The following is an 18,139-nucleotide window of genomic DNA, read 5'->3' on the forward strand; positions in this document are numbered from 1 at the left end:
GGTTTATATTTATCACTCTGTGCTATTTCCTATCATCTGAGTGGAGCACCTTCAAACCGCAATTGGGGTCTTACGGAGGAGGATCCTATGGTGTGGGGGTGGGGGGTTGGAGAGAGGGGGGGTCACTTCCCATCTCTTTTAGAGCCCTCACATTTGTTTTTTGTGTTTGTTTGTTTGTTTGTTTTGGCCAGTATTCGTTCTGTTCAGCCAGTTTAACAAACCTGTGAGGAGTGCCTCTCCCTTGCCCGGTGTTGGAGCCGTAAGTGGGCACGGGAGGGAGGAGCTTGGCTGTCCTGGAGGCTCAGGCAGCGTGAAACTGTGGAAATACCCACGACGGCCGTCTTCACTCTGCCTCGGCTTGCCCTTTCTCTACTTCTGTCTTTTCATCTTCTTAGAGAAGCACGGGGTGGGGGGCAGAGAGACAGCAACAATCCGGTGCTCTTTCCTTCATGTCCACACTGCATAGAAATGACAAGGTAGTTGGTCGGGGGGCACCAGTAACCACAAGCTCAAGGTACATTATGTTTTACACACAAAGCTGTGGAAAGCAAGCCAGGTAGGTCGATTCAATCAAACGTAGACTGAGGAATATTCTACTTTGCTTAGCGTATTCAGGACGACTTGTCATAAACTCTAGGAATGTGTATTCGAAATGTCTTCTGTCTGGGAGGGGGAGGGGAGGACACACTTTCAAAACTTCAGCGGTTTGATTCAAAATCCAGCTGCACCCTCGTTGGCAAGGCCTGCCTGAGCCACCTTTCTCCCCAGGGGCAGAAGGGCGGATAGTCTCCCTTCCAGGTGGTTCATAACATCAACAAGAATGAATGCAGTTAAGGGACTGGTAGGCCAGTGCTCAGAAGGACTTGACACATTTAATTCACTTAATCCTAGTGACTCTTAGTATACCCGTAACGAGGTAGGTGGACACTTAGTGTACCCATCTGACAAATGAGGAAACTGAGAGATACCTAAAGGAACTAAATGTCACGTAGCTGGTTAGAGCTTAAAGGCAGGTGTTATACTGAGGCAGCCTGATCTCTGGTAGTTCATGGTCTTATCCAGTACACACTCTTCCTTATTTATACCTCTCCTAGAAAATCCTCTCATAAGACACACCCTACCCCTTTCCCCACATCTCCCACCTTTCCCTTGCTCAGAAATTACCTACACTCTCTTAGGCAATTTCTCCTGACATTTCTCTTGAGGACATGTAGATGTGAGCAGGAATACAGATAACCTAAGATCGCAAATCTAAACATAATTTCTCCTTAGCTTTGACATTCATCGCTGCTATTGTTATTCTTCTGGCAGATCTGCTTTCCTAATTGTGTGAGGCTCCATGGAGCACCCACAGAGTAATGGCTGGCTGGTGGCCCAGGACATCTGGATGTGGCTGGAAGCCTCTCTGGGCTGGGGCTGCAGATCTCAGATTTGATATTTGCTATGCAGGACAGTTAAAATTATCTGTAATAATGATGTTTTTAAAAGCCATTTTAGGAGTGCCTGGGTGGCTCAGGCAGTTGGGCGTCCCACTCTTGATTTTGGCTCAAGTCATGATCTCACGGTTCGTGGGTCGGAGCCCCACGTTGGGCTCTGTGCTGGCAGTGTGGAGTCTGCTTGGGATTCTCTCTCTCTCTCCTCTCTTTTTCTGCCCCTTTCGAACTTGCACTCTCTCTTTCTCAAAATAAATAAACTTACCAAAAAAAGGTCATGTTAGTAGGTAGTTAAAGCACTTTTTTAAAAAGTCTATTTATTTATTTTAAGAGAGAGTGTACAAGTGGGGTGGGGACAGAGAGAGAGAGAGAGAGAGAGAGAGAGAGAGAGAGAATCCCAAGCAGGCTCCACACTATCAGTGCAGAGCCTGATGCAGGGCTCAAACTCATGAACCCTGAGATCATGACCTGTGCCGAAGTCAGGCACTTAACTGGCTGAGCCACCCAGGCGCCCCCAGTTAAAGCACTTTTAAAGAGAGGCTGTACAGTGAGAGATTTGAGAGGCAGACCAGTCAGGCCCCTCGGGGTTGTGAGGATTCCATAGCATCTTGAACTGGAATGGAGCTCAGGGGTCAAGGTCCAGATCCTCACGTTGTAGCAGGTGAGGCCCAGAGAGGCCACATGACGAGCGAGGGGCTTTATTGCCATCCGTTGGCAGCAGAGCTGGGTCAGAGTCCAGGTCTCACAACTCCTGCTTGATGGCTCTATTTCTGCCAGAATTGTTTTCCAGAGTAGCCCCGAGCGTGCTGATTTAGTATGATTGTTTACAAAAGCACCACATGAGAAGTCACAGAAAAATCAGATCATTGTCAGGGGCACCTGGGGGGCTCAGTTGGTTAAGCCTCCCAGTCTTGGTTTTGGCTCAGGTCATAATCTCACGGTTTGTGGGACTGAGCCCGTGTTGGGCTCTGCACTCACAGCGTGGAGCCTGCTTGGGATTCTCTTTCTCCCTCTCTCTGCCTCTCTCCTGTTTGTGCTCTCTCTCGCTCTCTCTCGCGCTCTCTCTCTCTCTCTCTCTCAAAATTAACATTTAAAAGAAAAGAAAAATCAGATCATCGTCTCCCAGGGAATTAAATTTAGAAGATTATAAATATGCCTGAGTTTCCCTAACTTGATTTAATAATCTGTCATGAGCCTCTGGTCTAGGAGTTTATACAAATTGTTCTGGAATCTCTTTTCTTCCAGTGCTTCCCTTTTAGGAAAAATAAATACTATACATTCAAAAAATTAAAAAAAAAAAAAGGATTTTTTTTTCCTTTTTAAAATCCTCTGTGAAGTAGAAAGAGTCTCCTCAGTGTAAATTTTTGCTTTGGTATTTGCTGAGTTTGATTTGGGGTGGGGACAAGTTACTTAACACTTCCAAAGCCTTGCCTCCGCACTGCCAGATAGGGATAACAAAGGAGGGGCTTGGTGAAGCTTCCCTGAGATACCAGCACAGAACCAGGGGCACAAAAAGATTGTAAAGCATTCTCATCTTTCTGCTTTTCTTCACGATTGAGGAGCTTAGCGCGTCTTTCCTCCCGAAACTCGTCTTTCCACCAGGCACCCTCCTCCCTTCTTGATTGTGTCCTTTCGGGTGCTTTCTAACTTCTTGCCTTTTCCGTCTTTCTGGGGTCCAAGAAGCAGGGCGTACATAGTATTCTGGATTTAGGAAACTCATGGGGAGATAAGTAGACATCGATGTAGATAAGTCTGTCTACCTACATATCAATCTATCATCATCATCATCTTTACCCTCCATCTTTCTACTTTTTTTTCCTGTTAGGTTTCCAGTTGTTTTTGTAAAACTGTACGGGCTGTGGAAAAACACATCTGTAGATTTAAAATCTGCTGCAACCACTCACCAGCCACATTGCGTCAGTCTCCCTGATCCTCAGTCTTTTTACATCTCAATGGAGGTAAGGGTTCTAACTCATAGGGTTTGGTGAGAAATGCATACACTGCCAAAGAAGCTCACAACACAGTGCCAGGCACAGAGTGGACAGCCAGAGGTAGTTATTAATTGTGTCACACTGCAAACTAACTTCTACAGTATGTCAGCCTTTGGGCTCTGTCTGCGCACAGCTGACAGCTATAATTATTGTAACGAGTCCTTTTCCTATGGCATCAGCCTTTTCCTTGGTTTGTGAGAGCTGACTTGGAACTCATGCATTTACATGTACTTCCACTGTTATGTATTTTAAGTTTAGATTTGTTTTCTGGAATAAAATCCCTTGAATTAAAGTGCATTTACCATCTTCTTGTTCTGTCACACAAACTTACATCTTTCAGTGTTATTGTCCTCATTGGTTTGGTAATTTCATTTCTCAGAGGAGCTAAATATCATCTCCGGATGTAGAGATTTCACTGTGTGCTTCCTTTTGCAACCGTTTGTAATCTCAGCCTCGACCCCTGGGGTACGAGCCTCTCTCTCACAGCAGTACCTGTGTCTTGTGACCAGTTCCTTATCCATGGCAGAACATCTGCTGTGTCCTTGATGACTAAATTTGGTAAGATATCTTGTCAGAGGCTTTTGAAAGTCTAAATAAAAGAAATCCTCTGTTGGTTTCTTGTCGGCATCTTTATCCCCTAAAAGCATTTAAGTAGATTTACTAGGGCATATTTTCCCTGTACAAACATTCTTGCCTTTCTCCGCTTATGTGATTAGTTATTCTACATGTTATAAAAATGAGATGCCTTTGCTATTTTCTGCGTCTGCTCTGGAGCTCTTCTCAAAATGATGGCTCCATGGACAGTCTTTCACTTTTCTAGCTCCGACTCAAGTGTTACCTCGGGTTTTGCATTTTGGCCAACATTTTCTCCTCAAAGTTGCCTGAGGATTCAGTCACGACGACGTGTGCATCTGTGTTTAGAGTTCCCTGAATAGTTGCCACTGTTGGTTCTTTTTTCCCCCTCCAAGTCAATTGTGGGATTAGGGCTTTGAGCAAAATATCATTTCAGCTTCCTGCCTTCTTTCATTTTCATCTGGAGAGGAGCTCTGAACCATACAAATATAGGAGTCCCACTGGTTTTCGAGCCAGCTCTCTGCCTTTGATGCTTTGAAAGAGACTCGCTTGAACGAAGCACCCATTTAAAGTCAATCTCTGACCCAGGCTTCTGCCAGAGGAAGAAGGCTGAGCTTCAGAAACGAGCACTTTCATGTTCAACATTAAAATTGCCTGGTGAGGAGACTGTCCCAGCTTTGGCACTGTGAAGGTCAACGTTACCACACGTAAATGCACCGTCATTGTACCGTTACCATTTGAAAAGTCTTCTAGGCCTGAGGACCAGTCACCTAATCTTTTGGGAAAAAAATATTGCAGCTGTGCTCTAGAGGGAAACTAGTTTGTTTTCAAAATTTGTTATTTTTTAAATTAACTACCACTTTCCATGAATTCAGTTTTGATAGGTTTAAAAATAACTTCTAATTTCTAAACTGCATCTTTTGCTACAAAGTAGCAAGAGGACTCCCTCAAAAACCCAGAAAACCCTCCCTGTGAAATGTGCCATTGGTTCTTGTTGGTCATGGCTGGAGAGCTAGAACTTAGTGACAGGGCAAGACAGCTGTTTGGATGAGGAGGTCAAGGCAACCTCAGTTTTGCCAGGACGGTTTCATGATTCATTAAAAAAGTGAAGAAAAGAAAAGAAGAACCCCCAAAATAAGAAAACATAAAGTGGTGAGAGGAAAAAATGTTGATCTCCTGGGCCAGCCGCATTCTGGGAGAGAACCCTGTTAATATTTTCAGAACACTGCTTCAGAAAGCCGTAGGCCCCTCAGAAAACCCTTCACCTCTGAGAGTTGTCCGCATAATTTTGGCTTCAGGAGCTCTTTCCAGTGGGACATTCTCCTCACTACCCTACTGCTTGCCTCCCAGTTTCCAGAATAGTCTCCAGTGGTTGCCGAGAATAGCAACAAAGATTAGATGAAGTGGGATGGAAGGCACAGGATTTGGCCAGGCCAGGGGTGGGCTCTTCAAGGAGGGGTCCCTGTGGTTGGTGTGGTCCAACGCCTGGGGATTTAGTGCTCTGGCCAGGAAGTGGGAAATAAATAGAGCCGCTGACAATTCCATGACAGGGAGTTTCTGTGTGTCCTGTGGAGCCAAATCATGATTAGCAGATACTCTCTTCTTCAATGCTCTCTATTCTGCCTCTAAGAAAGTAAATTATCTTCCTCGATTTTATTCTTTCCTGTTACTCTATGGAAACAACATACTGTTGGATGCCTCTTGCCCCGAGAACCTCTGTTCGCTTGAGGAGACAAGACTCTCCCGTTTTTAGATGGGATAGCTGAGGCAAAGGAAATGCATTTGGGTAACATCATATGATAAAAGTGGAAGCAGAATGTAAAAGTCCTGGCATCTGTAGCTGCCTGATGTTCCTCACACCTGACCCCACTTGAGTGCACCCAAGATTGAAGGGATCCGCAGTTAGAGTGGTTGGAACATCCTGTGCCCCATGATTGACTGATGTGGGCACTGGAGCTGACTAAGGAGGGTGGTGGTATGGGAAGAGGTGCTTCTCTCACATGTGGTCTCTCGTTTGGGCAAACTTAGCTGGGAAGTGTTCTGATTTCTTTATGTCCATGCTCTACTCTTTTTTTTTTTTTTTTTTTTTTTTTTAAGATTTTATCTTTACATGATCTCTATACCCAACATGGGGCTGGAACTTACAACCCTGAGATCAAGAGTCACATGCTCCAGCAACTGAGCCAGCCAAGCACCCCTCCACGCTCTACTCTTGGTGTTTCCTTCTCTTCTTCTGCCCACCTACCTTGTAGATGCCGGCCTTCTCCTCACCTGGGCTCAGGAGACTTGGAGACGGAGGGGAGAGGAGACAGCACGTGGGGACTGGAGGTTAAAGAGATCACGGGTACCGTGAAAAGCAGGAGGCTCTGGAGCTGCAGGGCGCAGTTGTGGAAGCCAGGAGGAGGACTTGGAAGGAGGAGAAGAGGTGGAGAGGCTGGAAGAGGAGCCCAGAAAGGTTTCCACAGGAGTTTCTGATTAGCTGTGACTGGTCGGTGCTGGAACCTGGGCTTGGCTTTATATCCCTGGAGACGTGGGGGCGACGGAAGAGAGGAGCATACTAGTCCCTCCCACAGGGAGTGCAAGAACAAGAGCGTCCCGGAATCTGTTAACCCACTCACTACAAATCCCTCCTCCAGGCTGGGACACCTAGCGGGGGCTTGGCACACATAAAGTGACTCCGGCTGTCCAAGGGAAACCCCTCTTCCCGTCTCACGTGGCCTACGTGCCCAGAGTACTGTCTGTCCCGTCGGTACCCAGAGCTTTCCCGGGAGCGTGCCTCGCTCCCCTCTCGTCATGGCAATTCCCATCTCTGCGTGGTAGACCAGGTGGCAGCCCCAGATCATGCAGTGAAGTGGCAGGTGCCTGGCAGGTCTCAGAGGTCTTAATTTGTCCAATGGCTAGGGCAAGGCAGCTGGCTGTTGAGATGCGTGAATGAATCTCCTTTCTTAACTCTCACATGTGCAAGGACCCAGGAAACTGCACGAGGAAGCTTCCGCCAAGGGGACCCCTGCCCCTGGAGGATGAACTAGGCAGCTCTGACAGGTCCCTCTGTGTTTGGAAGCTGAAGAATTGCTCTTGGTTTTTAGCTTATCCACACGCCTATGTGCATATAACCTACGTGCACATATATAGCCTATGTGCACGCCTGTGTGCATCCTGGCATCACAGGACTCTAGAGGTCATCTTTTCTCGTTCATTGACTCATTAATTTATTCATTAATTCAGCAGTTCAGCACATGTTTATTGGGTACCTACTGTGTGCCAGGCTTTGGTTCGGGTACCTGGGGTATCCATCAGGGAGGAAAAAAGGGACAAAAATTCCTGTCCTCTTGGAGCTATGTTCCGGGGAGGAGTTAGACAGTAACCAAATTAAGTAAATGATATAACAAATTCACAGGTGATGAGTCTAATGGAGAAAAATAAAGGAAGATAGGGAATGTGAGGGAAGACATGAATTTTAAATAGGATGTTTGAGGAAGGCTCTAGTGAGCAGGTGACCTTTGATGCAAAACCTGAGGGAGGTGAAGAAGTGAATCCCGTGGATATCTGGCAGAAGAATGTTCCAAGCGGAAGAATTAGCCAGTCGGAGGTCCTGAGTGGGGTGCAGGTGTGGTGTGTTTGAAGCACAGTGAGGAGGCCAGCGTAGCTGGGGTGGAGTCAGTGAGGACAGAGGAGTCGGCAGATGAGGTCAGAAAATTAGTGGGTGGTCAGGAGGTGGTGCCTTATGGGCGATGACGGGAATTTGGCTTTTGTTCTGTGAGAGGTGGAGAGCCGCTGGAAGGCCTCGAGGACTGGAATGCTACAAAAGGATCCCTCTGGCTGCTTTGTTGAGAATAGACCGTGGGGGACCAGGGTGGAAGCAGGGTCATCAGCATTACAGTGATCCAGGTGAGGGAAAATATGACTTAGATCAGATGAGCGTGGTGAGATATGGTTGGATTCTGAATATATTTTAAATGTGGAGCCAGCAGAATTTCCTGATGGATTGGATATGGGGTGTGAGAGAGAGGGGTCAGAATGGCTTTATTTTTCTGCCTGAGCGACAGGAAGGATCAAGGTGTCATTACCTGAGATGAGGAAGGTCTTAGGTGGAGCGAGTTTGGGGAGGAAGGTGTGATAAGTAGTTCAGTGGCGGCGTATGTTAAGTTTGAGATACCCACTAGATGTCCACGTGGATTTGTGAAGTTCATGGGAGTTCATGGGAGAGGTCCCACTTAGATGGATAAATTTGAAGTCATTAACTACAGGTGGTATTTGAAATCATGAAACTGGGTGAAATTAGTATGGGAATGAGTATAGTTAGAGAAAAGAAAGGGTTCCCCAAATTGAGCTCTGGGCTACTCCAGTGTTAGGAGTTTAGGAAAATGAGAAGCCAGAAGGGAGTCTGCAGAGAGGTGGGGTCCGATGGCCTCCATTTTTCAGCTGGGGAAATGATATACTTGTGTTCTACGTACCTCCCAGTGTGCACGTCTCCATCATATAGAAGATTTACGTGGAAAATGATTCCATGATCGAATAGAATGATTTCCCCCATGGGTAATAAACAGTTACCTTAATCCCCATACACTTGTTATGTTAAAGGTGCTGTGGAAGGTTTCATGATAGTTGAATGGGAAGCATTCTTCATGAAGTGGGTGGAAGGAGCTGTATCACAGGCTGGAAGTGAGGGTGGAATTCAAACCATGGAAGAAAGAATTGGAAACAAAATTCTGGGTTCTAAAATTCCAGGTTCTTATCCCAAATTTACCTTAAAAATTTTTTTAAGTTTATTTTGAGAGAGGGAGAGAGTGCAGGGGAAGGGCATAGAGAGAAGGGAGAGAGAACCCCAAGCAGGCTCTACACTGCCAGTGTGGAGCCTGATGTGGGGCTCGAACCCACAGACTGTGAGATCATGATTTGAGCCAAAATCAAGAATTGGATGCCCAACCGAATGAACCACCCAGGCACCCCCCAAGTTTACCTTTTTTTGTTTGTTTGCTTGCATGTATACTTTAGGAAGTAATTTACTTTGTCCAAGCCTTAGTTCGCATGACTGATACATAAAAATAATACCACAGTTTGTGTCTAATTAGTAGGTTGTTTTAAGATTTTATCTTTAACAGCTTTACTGAAGTATAATGGAATACAAAGAACTTCCCACATTTTAAGTATACAAATTTGGTGAGCTTGGTCATATGCCAACACCCATGATACATCACCATAGTGAAGGGAACAGACCTATCCAACACTTCCCAGAGTTTCCTGTTTCCCTTTGTTTTTTGTGGTAAGAACACTTAACATGAGATCCACCCTCTTAACAACATTTGAAATGCACTGTACTGTATTGTAATCTGTGGGCACGATGTTGTACAGTAGATATTTAGAACTTACTCATCTTGCGTAACTGAAACCTAGTGCCCTTTGAATGACAATTCCCCAATCCCCCCGCCCTTCAGCCCTGGCAACCACTATTGATTTCTCTTCTATGCCTTTGACTTTTTTCAGATTCCTCCTGTAAGTAGATTTAAATAAACTGGTATTTCTCCTATCTTAGAGGAAATCTCTCTTGATCTCATTTTTTTTCATCTAAGTCCCATTTTTATGCAGTGAGAAAAATTCTTCAAGAGTTGTCTGTACTTGCTTCCCCCCCCCCCCCCCCGCCCCGCCTTCTCTCTCTGTCTCTATTTATTTATTGGGAGAGTGAGCACACACAAGTGAGCACGAATGGGGGTGGGGGGGACAGAGGGAGAGAGAGAGAGAGAGAGAGAGAGAGAGAGAGAGAGAGAGAGAGAGAGAGAGACTCTCAAGCAGGCTTTAAGCCTAGCACGGAACCCAACACGGAGCTCAATCTCACCACCATGAGATCATGACCTGAGCCCAAATCAAGAGTTAGACGCTCAACCAGCTGAGCCACCCAGGCACCTCTTATTCTCTCTTTTTAAATTTTTTTTTTAATGTTTATTTATTTTTGAGACAGAGAGAGACAGAGCATGAACGGGGGAGGGCAAGAGAGAGAGGGAGACACAGAATCTGAAGCAGGCTCCAGGCTCTGAGCTGTCAGCACAGAGCCTGACGTGGGACTTGAACTCACAGACCATGAGATCATGACCTGAGCTGAAGTCGGTCGCTTAATCGACTGAGCCACCCAGGTGCCCCATCTCTCTTTTTAAAAACTGCTTTATGCTGAGGTATGGCTGACATGGGAAAAGCTGTTTTAAGATTTTAAATGAGATCTTACTTATGAAAACATTTTGTAAATTCTAAAGTGTACCATAAATGTCACTTGACAATGATTATTATATTGAAGAGCTGTGATCAACATATTTTCCAGCATAGAATTCTATCCCGCCTTCCGTGGCACTGAGCTTTCAGAATGTAGAGTGCCTTCCCATTTCCTGTTCTTCCTGTGCACATAGTTTCCCAGTAAGGTGAGAGGCAGTTGGGAAGAGACTCCGTCTGAACAGGCCTCCTTGGTGATCAGGACTCGCAGATGTGATGATGTCATTCACAAACAGCAGTGTGGTCATGGTTCAGAATTTTGGAAATGTTGCCAAGAAGAACTTGGACGTGATTTTCAGGATGTGTAAACTCTGCACTGTAGCAAAGGTTACCAATGACAAAGGGGTTTGGGGTTTTATCCACAGTGTTTTCTTTGGCCGGAGTTTGGCTTGATTTGAAGAGTTGTGTCAACACAGGGAATTCTCTCTTTGGGCCTAGGGATGGATTCCTCAGGGTGGTGGTGCCTCTGTCTCTTCTCAGAGGGCTGCTGGGACTTTTCTCAGACTTGGAACCATGTGGGAACTGTGTTTGAACTGAGACCGGAAATGCTGACATCACCTCCGCATTCCTCAACCATTTGTCATCCGATTGCGGATCAACTGGTGAGAGGCCTGCCTCTAGTCTCCACTGTCACTTTGGTGAAGAGGTTAGTGAAATTATTGACTTTGATGAATATCTGTGACCCTGAGGAAGAGAAGTTAATTTCTCATGGGGCTTTGCGTTTTTTGGGTTTTTTTTTTTTTTGGTAAATTTATAGAAATGTTGATAGAAAAAGAGCAATAGAGTAAACCTAAAGTGTACAAAATAAATTATAAAGATACATATGGAAATCAAAGGCCTAGAAAAGAAACAACATAGAGTGTAACCCAAACCTTCAATACATACACTAAAAATTCTAAGAAGATGGATACATTTCTGGAATTCTCACCAATGAAAAATGAGAGAAGATACAAATGAATTAAAAAAAATAAAAACATAGAAATTAAAATAGATAAGGTAGAGATTAAAGATAATAAGAGAAGTATTTATGGATACAGTGGACACATGTATGCAAATAAAAGCCCAATCAACTTAAGAAGAAAGAAAACTTGGCTAGACTTATAATCACTGACATTGAATTACTATTAAAGACATAATGATTTTCAGGGCCCCTGGGTGGCTCAGTTGGTTAAGCATCTGACTTCGGCTCAGGTCATGATTTCACGGCTCATGGGTTCGAGCCCCGCATCGGGCTCTGTGCTGACAGTTCAGAGCCTGGAGCCTGCTTTGGATTCTGTGTCTCCCTCTCTCTCTTTCTCAAAAATAAACAAGTATTTAAAAAAAAAGATAATAAATTTTTAAAGATGGATATTACTATACTTTCAAGGGTCATATGATCCCATATATTAATGTTTTTCCAGAAAATGAAACGAAAAAAACCTTGCCCAACTCATTTTATGAGGTTTGCATAACCTAGACTAGAATAATTCTCATTTATAAGAAAAGTATACCCTAGTTTTTTAGATGAAAACATCTTTTAATGTTATCTAAGGATACTGAAAATTTTTTAAAAAGCATTTTTACCAAGTGGCAGTTTCCTCAGGAATACTGAGATGATTCAGCTTCAGAAAATTTATGATTCACTGTCATAATGGTTGACCAAAGGAAAAGAGAGTCATCTTAGTACACATGAAAAAAAAAATGGTGAAAATTCTTAGAAGTTAGAAGTAGGAGCTTTATGATCTAATAAAACCCAGCCAATATACAAAAAGTTTACAGCAGATGTCGTATTTAATGGGTAAACCTGAGGTGCTTCTTCTAAAGTTGGGAACAAGATATGTGCTTTGTGTAAGTTGTGCTTACCAGAATAGTAGTGGTGATTCTGGCCAATAGAAAAGAAAAGAAAATAGCAACTGATCTAAAAGAGGGTATATTGTAATTATTTGCTGATGATAATTTACATTTAAAATCCAAGAGAATTAATGGGCAAATTAGTCACACCAATAAGAAAGTTCAGCAAGATTTCCCAATATAAGATCAATATATAAAAGTAAATAAGGCTCCTTTACCCATAATCAATTTAAAATATAATTTAAGAAAATAAGATACCATTCTCGTAGCAACACAGGCTATCAAATAAATAGGAATTAATGTAAGAAAATCAACAGTGTTATGAAGACAAGTATAAAACTCTAATAAAGGACAAGAAAGAGAATCCAAATAAATATAGAAGTATACAGTATTCATGAGTAGGAAGACTTGCTAAAAATGCCAGTTTTTCCAACTTTGGAATATGTTAAATGTATTTGAATAACAATTACAACAGAACTCATGAGGCAAAGTGACATATTCATTTTAAAATATATATAAGAAATAAAGTCCCCAAAATAGCTAATAAAAATTTGAAATTTCGAACCAAGGTGGAGAGGAGAGAAGATGAGTAGCCCTCCTAGATATTAAAATATACTGCAAAGCAATAATTAGCAAAATGCATTGATATTTGTATAAAAATAAATGGACCGACGGCACATGATTGACAGTCCAAATGCAGGTGCCTATTTTCATGTGAAGTTGGTGAATGGTGGTAATGCATCATCAATCAGTGGAAAATGCTTTAATTAAAAATTTTTTTCATTTACTTATTTTTGAGAGACAGAGAGAGCACATGTGGGGAGGGGCAGAGAGAGAAGGAGACAGAATCCAAAGCAGGATCCAGGCTCTGAGCTGTCAGCACAGAGCCTAACTCGGGGCTCAAACTCACAAACTGTGAGATGATGACCTGAGCCGAAGTCGGACTTATAACCGACTGAGCCACCAAGTCGCCCCATAAAATGTTTTAATTTTAAAATAAATGTTTCAGAGATGTGGGTTTGTGATATGAAGAAAAATCAACTAGATATACCAAAAAGGTGTAAAATACACAATCCTTGGGGAGAAAAATTGACAGATTAGACTACATTAAAAGTAAATATTTTGGTTAACAAAGGACAGCATGGTCCAGGAAGTGATACCTGCATCAGTAATATCAAAAAGTTACAGCTCTGTAAGGAAATACCATGAGTTTTAAAAACCAAGGAAAATAAACAAAGACGTGGTTGAGCTGTTTATAAAAAGAGTAATTTGAATGGATAATAAGTCACTGAAGAGATTGTCAGCATCATTTTTGTCAGAGATAATAATGTGTAGATGACCACGCAGTTTCTCTTTTTTCTTTCTCCATTGTCACCGGTATGATGTGGATCCTTGGCTTTCTTTTTAGCCTTGTGTTCACACTAGCCTTTCAAGATCAAGCTATCTTTTGCCACGAAATGAAAGCAAAACTGTCCTGTTTCTCAAGGGATTTAAATGAAAGTCGTTAACCGGATTAGGTGTGACTCCCAAGAAAAGCCATTGGGAAGTAACAAAGCTGGGCTCATGCGGGGACAGCACGTGTTGGCTCACATTTATCTTGCATTGATTCTGTGTTCTTATCATGCTGCTTAGAGACAAATGCTTTTCATAGTAGCTAGTTGTAATTTGTTGGAAGGCATAATTCATTCAACTTTCCCCCCCTTGTTTTCTGAAGTTCAATAATAAATACACTTGACCCCTTTGGAAGTATCGTTATACCTTAGTTCGTGAAGAAACATCTATATCACATGTGACTTTGAAGCTATACCCGCCAACCTCAGCCAGTTGGAGTAAAATACTGAGCATCACACCTCACACTAGACGCTAAGCAAACTATTTAATGGGGGGGGGGGGAAGGCAAGAATAAATGAGAAGCTCATTGCTAGCCATCAGTTTGGCAAAAGTTAAGTGCCAGATAATCATAAAGGACTGGCGAAGTTGTGGAGAAGGGGGAGCCCTTGGGGACTGTGACTGGTGAGATAAATGAGCATGCTCACTGCAGTAGAACTTGATAGCATGGGTGGCACTGCACCGATGTTCATATTCTACGTCTTCGCATAGAAGCATATGCCCTGCAGACCCTCTTCTAGAGATGCAGAAACATAAGCTCTCAGGAGTTCACTGCAGCATAGTGTGAACTGGCAGCGTTAGAAATCCCTTGCATGTCCAGTAGTAAAGAAAAGGGTAGAAAATGTGCTATCTGAAAAAAAATGAAATACTGCACAGGGGATTAGAAGTAAGAGCTAGAACTAAGTATTTTTTCATGAACAAATCTCAAGATACAATGGTGAATAGAAAAAATAAATGTAGCCTGATACCTGGTATGTTAATTAAGCACCCAAAAGTGAGTACTTGAGTATAACATTAATACTGTTATTAAACGTGAGAATATGAGAAGCAGAACCATGCATGGCTGACAAATGCTGTTCTGCCACAAAGTGATTATAGCCAGGTTTGTTTTTTGCCTCACTCCCTGAGACTTAAAGTTTTCATTCTTCCTTTCCTGAAATCAGTGGGAGTGGAAGAGTACAGTTGGCTATAGCTAACTAGCTGAAATAATGGTCGCGGCTTCCCTTAGTATCCAGTCTTCTCATGTAAGGTCTGCAGTATCACCAGTTCACATCAGAAATGCTTGTCACTGTTGTTACATTTCTGATATTGCTTTTACCGTCTTTGTTGATTTCTCACAGTAAAGACTGAACAATGCAGGGAGGAGGGCTGTACTCCAACTTCCTTGCAGTCATCTAGTGTTTCCTTACATGAAGCGATTCTGCAGAGCCTGTTGTGGATTTCCCTGTCCATACTAATACACTAACCATACTTCTCCTCCTTGACGTTTCCACCCCTTTGCTTAACTAGCAGCAAGGAGATGCTTTAAGTTTCACCAGCCCTCCTGTAAGATATCATCCACTAAACCTTTGTTTGTGTAGCATGACTGCCTACTTATTCCAGTTGCATCCATTCCCCTAGCTTCCTTTCTGCCCAGACACCTCCCAACCCTTCCCAGTACCAGTGCCTGGCTGAGCTTGAAGTGAGTTCCTACAGATGCTTGATAATAACTTGCTCATTTCATGACAAAATCTCCATAGCATCTCTGCCAACCAACCTTCTGTTTTTCTCAAGCTTCTCGTTTTCTTTTCTTTTTTTTTTTTTTTTGGTTTTAAAGTTTATTTATACTTTTATTAACTTTTTTTAACATTTATTATTGAGAGACAGAGCAAGACAGAGCATGAGCGGGGGAGGGGCAGAGAGAGGAAGAGACACAGAATCCGAAGTAGGCTCCAGGCTCTGAACTGTCAGTGGGGCTCTAGAACCCACCTAACTGCGAGATCATGACCTGAGCTGAAGTCGGACGCCCAACCGACTGAGCCACCCAGGCGCCCCTTCACACCCTAGATTCTTCATCCTTTCTCTTTCCAGTGGCTACTTTCTCCTTCAGACATGCCCATGTCTGCCTAAGTTGTCTGGAAAACCCCCAAGTTTGGACTTTTTTCTGTATAAGATTCTATATATTTTTCTCCTTCTCATCCTTGTATATATTCTTAGGTAAGTTTTCAGTCTATTCCATGCCTCCTTCCTGCCTGAATTCTATGCTCCTGGAACTCACTTCTATCATTTCTGAACTTGTCACAGTTGGTAATGATTCCCTAGTTACCAAAACCCTCTTCTAACTACTTATCCTCCATAGATTTTTCTAGCATTTTGCCCCTTTGAGCACCGTATCCTTGAAATTCTTTCTTCTTTCGTGTTTATGATAAGACACATTCTCAATTTTGTCACACCTTTCTGTGCACATTCGCCTGCCTCTCCCTGCCTCTTTAATGCCAGATGGTGAGCATCATGTGAGGGCACCACCTGAGCAGGTTCTGGAATCAGAGCATGCACAGGAGAAGGTCAGGGCTGGGTCAGCAGGAAGGTCAGCATTCACACTGTCAGAAAGAAATCAAGAGGGCATACAAAGGCAGAGAGAGACAGAAGGTTCATATTCCTGGTATCGGTCGATAGTGGAGATATCTGCGGTTTTAGGCGGGATGTTATGAGGGCTTACAAGCCTGATGGAGGAAGGACGGGCAGGATGTGTGCAGGTAGCAGTTGGGTGGGATGACAGGGAAGTAGGCAGGCTGGGAGGCGGAAGAACAGATGAACAGCAGGAAAAAAAGGACAGAGAAGGAGACTGGGCTCCATTTACGTGCCTCCTCCTGATGGAAGTTAATCCTGGGTTGGCCTTTTCAGAAGGGGTGATGGTAGCACGAAGCCACAGGCTGGGTGATTGTGATACCCGGGTCGGTCTGGTTACTGACAGTGGAAGGAGAGAAGCTGACAGAAGTGCAGACCTGATAAACAAGGCACTTGCACCATCATCATCCTTCCTCTTTACTCAACACCAGTCGTCCACACATTTGATGTTTCTTGGTTATAGAAACTTTCCCGTGCGTGTAACATCACAGAGAATGTTGTAACAAGCCTTCACGATCAGTTATCCAGCTCACCAGTTACCAACATTTTGCCAATCTTGTTTCATCTGTCTTTGCCTCATGTTCTTTGGACGTTTGTTTTTGTTGCAGTGTTTTAAAGCAAATCCAGAATAGTATATTACTTCACCCACAAATAATTTCGTGCACTTGTTTTATATCGAAGCACCTGCATACACTGGTGCATTTCTGCTTTTGTACCATTATTTATGTACTTCTCTAGTTTTGATATTTGAGTACCAGGTGAGTCTTCAAAAGGAGCAGTGGGTTCTGCAAATGGATATAATAACGACTCTGGTCCTGGTGCCTCTTGTTTCCTTTAATCTTTGTGGCTTTAAGATGCCCCACTAAGGACTAGGCCTTATTTCTTAAATTAAAGCAGAGTATTCCTTTCTTAGGCAGTCTTGGTCTTACAGGTGAAATGTGTATTTTGGGTAATAAGAACTTTGCCATTTGAAAGTCTCTGGGCGAGTCTTAGAGCAACCTCAGAATCATCATAATCTGGACATACCTGGCTGGCTCAGTTGGTAGAGCATGTGACTCTTGATCTTGGGGTTGTGAGTTTGAGCTCCATGTTGGGTGTAGAGATTAGTTAAAAATAAAAATATTTTAAAAAAGGAATCATCGTAATCTACCTAAGTTATTGAGCATAAAACTCTGGATGATAAATAAATACTGGAGGTAAATGGACCAACCTGGTAGGAGAGATCTGAAGGGGTATAAAACATAACTAACCCTACAGAACCGCAGACAGTGAATTCAGTAGACAGTGCAAAAAATAGGTGTGCTCAACAATTATAGCAAACCAACTGTATAAATCAGAAATCAGGATGGGTGATTTAATAAAGGATTTTTTCTGGTGTGTAAATTTATTTACAGTAAGAATCCCTTAAAATCAAATTTCTTTTCATGCTATACTTGAATCATCTTTATTAAGAAGGGTAAATCTCATAAAACGAGAACCATGTCAAAAATCTGGAATATGTGGTTCCCAATGCAGTGAGCAGAGTTGAGAACGCTCACCAGGCTTCTCCGGTGGTCAGAGAAGAATAGCGTTGAACTCAAAGGTGGAACTTGGTCTGACTTGGTCAGGAGCCAGTTTCAAGGCAAAAAGGATTTGTACATGGTAGTGGTGGAAGGTAAGTCCAGAAAGGGATGTGGAGGTGAGGTGGTGAATGTCTTAAACTGTGTTTTGTGGAACATTAGTGTCCATCAGATGTTCATAAGTTTTCATTGGAAAAAGTGTTCAGTGGTCAAGTACATCTTGAAAGTGTTAGTTGTTTTGTTTTGTTTGTTTTTAAGATTTTACTTTTAAGTAATGTCTACACCCAACATGGGACTTGAACTTACATCCCCGATCAAGAGTCCCATGCACCACTGATTGAGCCAACCAGGCATCCCAAAGATGTTGGTTTTAAGCAAAAAGTTTCAGGTCTCTTGGTCACATATTTGGGCTCTTAGCTAAAGTGCATGTAAGTGGAGAAGAGATGATAATACATAGCAGCCGTTTCTTTTTTTTTTTCTTCTAATGAAGGACCTATTC

The sequence above is a fragment of the Panthera leo genome, chromosome A2, assembly GCF_018350215.1.
Source record: "Panthera leo isolate Ple1 chromosome A2, P.leo_Ple1_pat1.1, whole genome shotgun sequence".
In the NCBI taxonomy this organism is placed as follows: Eukaryota; Metazoa; Chordata; class Mammalia; order Carnivora; family Felidae; genus Panthera; species Panthera leo.